Here is a 7,547-nt window from a genome sequence, read left to right on the forward strand (position 1 = left end):
TAGCAGGAAATGACATTTAAAACGCGTCGCCTTGCTCTTGCACTTCTTTCAAATTCTGAATCATTCCCTACAATTTAATCAACGATTTCTGTTATCGTTACCAAACTTTTACTAAAAACATCTGTAGAGATATTTCTGGGTTCTATTATTCAGTTTTACAAGATTTCCTTGTTCTACCAGTTCTTCATCGTTGTCTTCGGTAACGGTCTCACCAAACACCTGCAATAACTCGTCAATCCTGTTCCTCTACATCTCCTAGACGTGCTGTATCGATTAAGTTGACAATTTGGTCATTTTAACAATACAACGATAGGCTTTTCTTGCTGAAAATTCTTCGATACTTCCAGCCATAACTTCTTCAAAACTTTGTTTATCAGTCAATTTTTGCCAAGCGAACTGGATATTGTCTACGGCATCCATGATGTAATATTTATTCCAAAATTGCAACAAAAGATTCCAAGGTTTATTAAAGGCCTACTTAAGAAATCTTTTAAAGTAATTGATTCACGTATTATACATGTGAAGAAAATCCGACAAACTCTACGTGACCAGCCGGGATGGAACTCGAACCCGCAACCTCCACTTGCCGTGCGGTGCGCTTGCCAGTTACGCCACCCGGACCCCAAGCAATCTGTCGCTTCCAGCGGGGGTTGAAAGTTTGAGCTCCGTCCCGGGCCAGTTCTTTCATTCCAGAAGATTCTAAATTTATTTAATAATTTATTTATTTATTTATAATTATTAATTTATTTAAGAGATGGCTCCTTACGTCTACCTCTATTGTTAAATTATTTTATATCAATCATTTAATTAGACATATTATAACCCGAAATTTAAGCGATCGTTTGGTGATTTATTATATACTACTCGGGCTTTGCGATATTATTATTTGAATATACAGGAAGTAAATGTATAATATTTTTATAAAAATTTTCCATTTTTCGTTTATTTCTTAAAATTATTTACGTAAATCCAAATGCATTTTCATCAGGCATTCCAAAATGGATTTCAATTCTTCAGACTCGCTGTTTATCTCTTTAACAAGTGAATATATCTTTTTTCAAATTACGGTAAATACTACTGCTGACAACAGAAGCATGGATATGACGTAAATAAGTGTATACATGCTCCAAATGAAAAAAAAATTGTAAAAAACAATGCTACGTTATCATTTCTGTTTTGTTTCATCAGTTAGGAATATAAACCTATGCTGAATGTGATTGATAAAATTTTAAATTTAATAAATAATAAAAGAAAAAATCCCAAATAGTAAATCAAAATTCCTTCCAGGNAAAAAAATTGTAAAAAACAATGCTACGTTATCATTTCTGTTTTGTTTCATCAGTTAGGAATATAAACCTATGCTGAATGTGATTGATAAAATTTTAAATTTAATAAATAATAAAAGAAAAAATCCCAAATAGTAAATCAAAATTCCTTCCAGGAATTCTTTTACTTATTAAAAGTAGCTTTTGATATAATGAACAGAGATTTTTCTTCCTTTTATAATACTGAATTTCAGAGCAATGTAGATAGCTATTATCAGTAAGACAGTTATAGCTTGTATATCTTAGGTACTAAACATATATCTGTTGCTTCCACACATGGCATTCTCTTTTATCATAATCACTGATAGAAACAATAGTATATGAGCAACAAAACCACTTCAATAAAGCTCTCGTAATATGTATATAAATGAAATATTATAGTATTAATGAAGTATTTATCTGATTCGGCACAGTGGCACAACCTTATTAAATTTAGGGCAAATACTTTGATTACAGATTGCAGTAGTTTCACGCTAAAAAAACAGACAATGACTGTAGCTAATTATTCTTTCTATAATTTCTTAGTATTGAACAAGAACAAAGTAATATTTTTCAAACTCGAAATACTATTATTTTTAATAAGCTTTTGGCCTAGCAAAAGGTGAAAATTCCCAAATAATATTCGCGTGTTATTACTTGACTAATGGGCTGGCCACCCGAGTTTTTCAAATCTTCTTTACATTTGCCACACCAAAATGTCGGTTTTTCGTAAAAATTCTTAAATGATGACAGATTGCTGATGTGTTGTATTGTATCACTCTATCAATCGTAATAGCATGTTACAGAAATCAAAATCTAAAATTCTACATTCATTAATTGTCGATAATCTCAGTTTTCTATTTCTAGTAATTTTTAACGTATATTGTTTCCTGTTTACATGTTGTTATTGTGACATACAACACAACTTTGTGAAATTTAAAACTATTCTTTTCTTAAATATTAGCTATTTAAGTTTAGTTGAAATATATTCAGTGAAAATTCACACAAAATAGTATACATTTATACCGAATTTATGTTATCTGATATTCATTGTTTAATGTTTTCATTAACGTTATTTCACGATTATTAATCTTAACAGAATACAGTCGATCCCTCTATAACACGGTAGATACGTTCCATGTTATGTGATTTCCGTGTTGTACGAGTCACATAAATACATAAGCCAATCACATCCCAACATGTGTGCAGTTTAGAGACTACTGCTGTTTGGAAGGTTTTCTTCCATAAAATTAATCGATTCTAGACTAATTTCACTCAACATTTCCAAAACACGTATAATTTTTTGGGAATAATCCATAAAAACTATGCTATAGACAAAAAATTGTAGGATTACTTACCGAGTGTGTAACGTTCGACGACGTCATTACTTAAGCTTGCTTTCGTCGCGGAGCGCCACTCCGCGACGAAAGCAAGCTTAAGCAATCAAGACATTCCAATTTTCAACATGAGTGTTGAATGTTGAAGTCAACAATTTGACGTCATCAACGACGTTCCAACTCGAGTACCAAGTGCTGAGTTCCCATAATTCCCTTCTCAGCAAGATGGATTCCATTCAAATGTGTTACTAATTACCCACAATTTATTGGAAAGTAGCAGTCAACATATCTGTTGAGTGCTAAGTGTGTTAAGACAGCGCTGACAACAGCGCTACTTCAACATTGAAAAAAAGAACTACTTTTAACGAATGTTGAGATCAGTGTCGCCGTTTTTAGTACATTTGTACTTTTCTGGTACATTTTGCCCTTTCCAGTAAATTAAAAGTACATTTAGATTTTTAGTACATTTTCAGTACATTATAATATTTCAAGTACTATTTACGGTACAAAAGAATATTTCACGCCTGAACGAAAAAATGAAAAAAATTAGTTTAATAAAGTCTCACTAGTGTCACTACTTGCTAATTTAAATTATCCAATCACAACATACAAATGGTGTGTGTCCGTCGACGTCAGCAACATAGATAGTTGCACGTGTAAACGGTCTTGACTCAGTGGTCTTCTTTCACACGTTCAGTTGTCTGCACATTCTCATCAGGACCTTGACAAAATTTTTCATGCCACGTGGTCCAAACAATTCAACTCCGTCAAACAAAAATAATGGACAGGTAAGGAAATCAATGATTTTAAACTTTTGTCGTCAATAATATCAAAATATCCGTTAAGTCAGAAACAAATTATTACAGAAAATAGTTTTGAAATTGTACGAGTATAAATAATATAAATACTTTTATATTATTTTCTACCACTATAATTTAATTCTTAAATTATGAACTTCAATTTTAGTAATCGTAGTAAAAGAAATAAGGGTTAATGTTACGTATGGTTCCAAAATGGCCGCGCTTCCGACTGTTCCAAGGTCTATATAAGAAGGTCAGGACACGCGTGATCTACTTCTTGAGCTGCCATTTTGGGGTTTTTTGAGTTGCATGTTTTAAGCAAACTTGTACGAGCAGTCAGTTTTATATGACATTAATTAAACTAAAATTGCATAAATCCTGTAATTTCCAGTCAAAAATATAATAATAATTTCGGATGATTATGCAACCCCAATTTTATGTAACGTTTTCATCAAATAGTTTAAAAGAAACAAGCATCCTTATCTTTTGCTGTCATGATTGAAATTAATTAAATAGGTACTAAAACTGATGCAATTACGTATATACCACTTCGTAAAGTGATGCAATAACATCAAAAAAATTTAAAGTATAATAAAGAATAAAATAATATAATATAACAAATTTATAATTATTTTTTTAAAGCACGATTGGTTATAAAATTAAGATGAAATTCAATAGTATTATTAATAAATGTTGTCAATGTAATGCTCATTTTATAATAAGTAATAGATGTGTAGATATATTTTTAATTTTAAATAGCTTTACTATATACATAGCCTATATATATATATAAATTACGTCCCTATATATATATAGGCACGTAAACAAAGTATTCATAGAACTAGTACATTTTGAAGGAAAATAGTACATTTTTTGAAGCCGCTTCAGTACGTTTTGAAATTTCATTGCGGCAACCTGGTTGAGATCAGCACTAAGTCGGCGTTGAAAATTGAAATGTCTCGAATGACGAAAGTTTTCTGATAAGTTATTTTTCTGCGAAAAATTCGCTGAACTTTGGAGACATCATTAATGGAAATAATTTTTATGGCCGTTGAATAAGAAATGTTTTTTTTACAAGAAATGTATAAAAATTTATCAATACATATTTTCTACCTATTAAACTTTTGTTTAATTTATTAATTTAATTTGTTAATTTTGTTTAATTTAAGTACCTAATTTATATACTGTACAGTCGATAGTAAACTCAACTTACCCACCTAAACTTTCAGTAGCCTGACACTGGACTGCGGAAAGTAGTTTGGCTGACCGTCCACTATTGGTCCAGATTCGACCAATCCTGTCGCGACACGAGTCGGCGTTGACGTTTTACCGAATTATAGGAGTTTTTTTAGCATGTTTGTACGGTTACCGTCGCAATATTTTCGCCGTGATATAGGAATCCGAACTATAGGAACTTGTGTTATACGGAGTTCTACTGTATATTCATATTTGTGTTTAATAAGCAGTCTAATATTTTAAAAGAAACCAGCACTGTAATAACTTCGGATGATTCAAAAGTGTGCGTATTTATGTATATAGAGCATCTTGCAATAGTACAAATTTATGCAGATATTGCTGTACCGTACAAAATGTACGGTACAGCAATATCTGCATAAATTTGGCTCGCATATAACTTAACATTTTTAAAAAATACTAGAAATTTCTGTTATCCTGTAATTTCGTTAATTCGTCTCAACTCTCATCCATGAGGGACAGATAAACGAACTTTTACAGTATTTTAATAAAGTTTGCTTTTCACTTATATTAAGTTAAACACATTGTATGAGCATTGCAATAATGTCATTCTTTTTTTTAATGTTATCACTAAAAGATATCTTTGATATAAATTTAATACAATACCGTAAAAAAATTATTGCAGATAATTACATAGTCCTATCTTAAATTTTTTCATTCTATAATTTATATAAAATATGTTAAATTCCATTGTAATTATATACATACAACAAATATTAAACAAAAGAAATTTTACTAAAAATACTGACATTTGGAAAATTAATTTACCTTGTATGGATGGAGAAAGCGTTTACCTAAAATTCTTTCTCGATCAAATTACAAGCACTGGATTACCGGTAATTAAATATAATTACACGAAGTAATCTTTATAACATAAAAATATATATTAAAATAATATTTTTAATCACATTTAACGTTTTATAAAATTAAAATTCAACTCTTGTTTATGCAAATTACGTTAAACAACCGACGTGTGTGTTCTTGTAGGNACTGAACTTTGGAGACATCATTAATAGAAATAATTTTTATGGCCATTGAATAAGAAATGTTTTTTTCACAAGAAATGTATAAAAATTTATCAATACATATTTTCTACCTATTAAACTTTTGTTTAATTTATTAATTAATTTGTTAATTTTGTTTAATTTAAGTACCTAATTTATATACTGTACAGTCGATAGTAAACTCAACTTACCCACCTAAACTTTCAGTAGCCTGACACTAGACTGCGGAAAGTAGTTTGGCTGACCGTCCACTATTGGTCCAGATTCGACCAATCCTGTCGCGACACGAGTCGGCGTTGACGTTTTACCGAATTATAGGAGTTTTTTTAGCATGTTTGTACGGTTACCGTCGCAATATTTTCGCCGTGATATAGGAATCCGAACTATAGGAACTTGTGTTATACGGAGTTCTACTGTATATTCATATTTGTGTTTAATAAGCAGTCTAATATTTTAAAAGAAACCAGCACTGTAATAACTTCGGATGATTCAAAAGTGTGCGTATTTATGTATATAGAGCATCTTGCAATAGTACAAATTTATGCAGATATTGCTGTACCGTACAAAATGTACGGTACAGCAATATCTGCATAAATTTGGCTCGCATATAACTTAACATTTTTAAAAAATACTAGAAATTTCTGTTATCCTGTAATTTCGTTAATTCGTCTCAACTCTCATCCATGAGGGACAGATAAACGAACTTTTACAGTATTTTAATAAAGTTTGCTTTTCACTTATATTAAGTTAAACACATTGTATGAGCATTGCAATAATGTCATTCTTTTTTTTAATGTTATCACTAAAAGATATCTTTGATATAAATTTAATACAATACCGTAAAAAAATTATTGCAGATAATTACATAGTCCTATCTTAAATTTTTTCATTCTATAATTTATATAAAATATGTTAAATTCCATTGTAATTATATACATACAACAAATATTAAACAAAAGAAATTTTACTAAAAATACTGACATTTGGAAAATTAATTTACCTTGTATGGATGGAGAAAGCGTTTACCTAAAATTCTTTCTCGATCAAATAACAAGCACTGGATTACCGGTAATTAAATATAATTACACGAAGTAATCTTTATAACATAAAAATATATATTAAAATAATATTTTTAATCACATTTAACGTTTTATAAAATTAAAATTCAACTCTTGTTTATGCAAATTACGTTAAACAACCGACGTGTGTGTTCTTGTAGGTGCTGGAAGACAAAGGAAATTCTTCGTATCAATCGACAGAAATTGAAAGTACAAATAAGACTGATTTTATTCTGTAAGTATCTTAAATATTTTAAAATTAGAATAATCTTTTATAATTAAAACTTCGTATTATTTTAAGTGAAATTAAAATTATTAAATGAAGAGTATTTTACTCGGTGGATTAGAGAAACGAGATTAAAACCTCGAACAAACCCTAAATTTTTTATTCTATATTTAAATGTCGGGGAACCCTGTATAAAACGGGTTTATATAATGCGAATTGATATATAGCCGCGGAAAAAATTGCGATCGTGTTCGTATAAACACGCTAAAAAAATCTTGTAAAATACGGTAAAACGTCATCACTGACTCGTTCACGACAGGATTGGTCGAATGTAGACCAATAGTGGATATTGCACAAACCGTTGAGTTTGAACAAGCAGCGGACCAACTAAAAACCATTTATTATTTATCGTACGTAAAAATTATATTTTTATTAATGATGCCTCCAATCTCAGCGAATTTTTCGCAGAAAAATAATTTATCAAAAAAACGCGCCCGCCGTTCGATGCGCCGCTCCGCGACGAAAACAAGCTTAAGCAATGGCATCGTCAAACAGTGCCCAGTC

This window comes from Centruroides sculpturatus, unplaced genomic scaffold, assembly GCF_000671375.1.
Source record: "Centruroides sculpturatus isolate CEXI.00-Female unplaced genomic scaffold, Cexi_2.0 scaffold481, whole genome shotgun sequence".
In the NCBI taxonomy this organism is placed as follows: Eukaryota; Metazoa; Arthropoda; class Arachnida; order Scorpiones; family Buthidae; genus Centruroides; species Centruroides sculpturatus.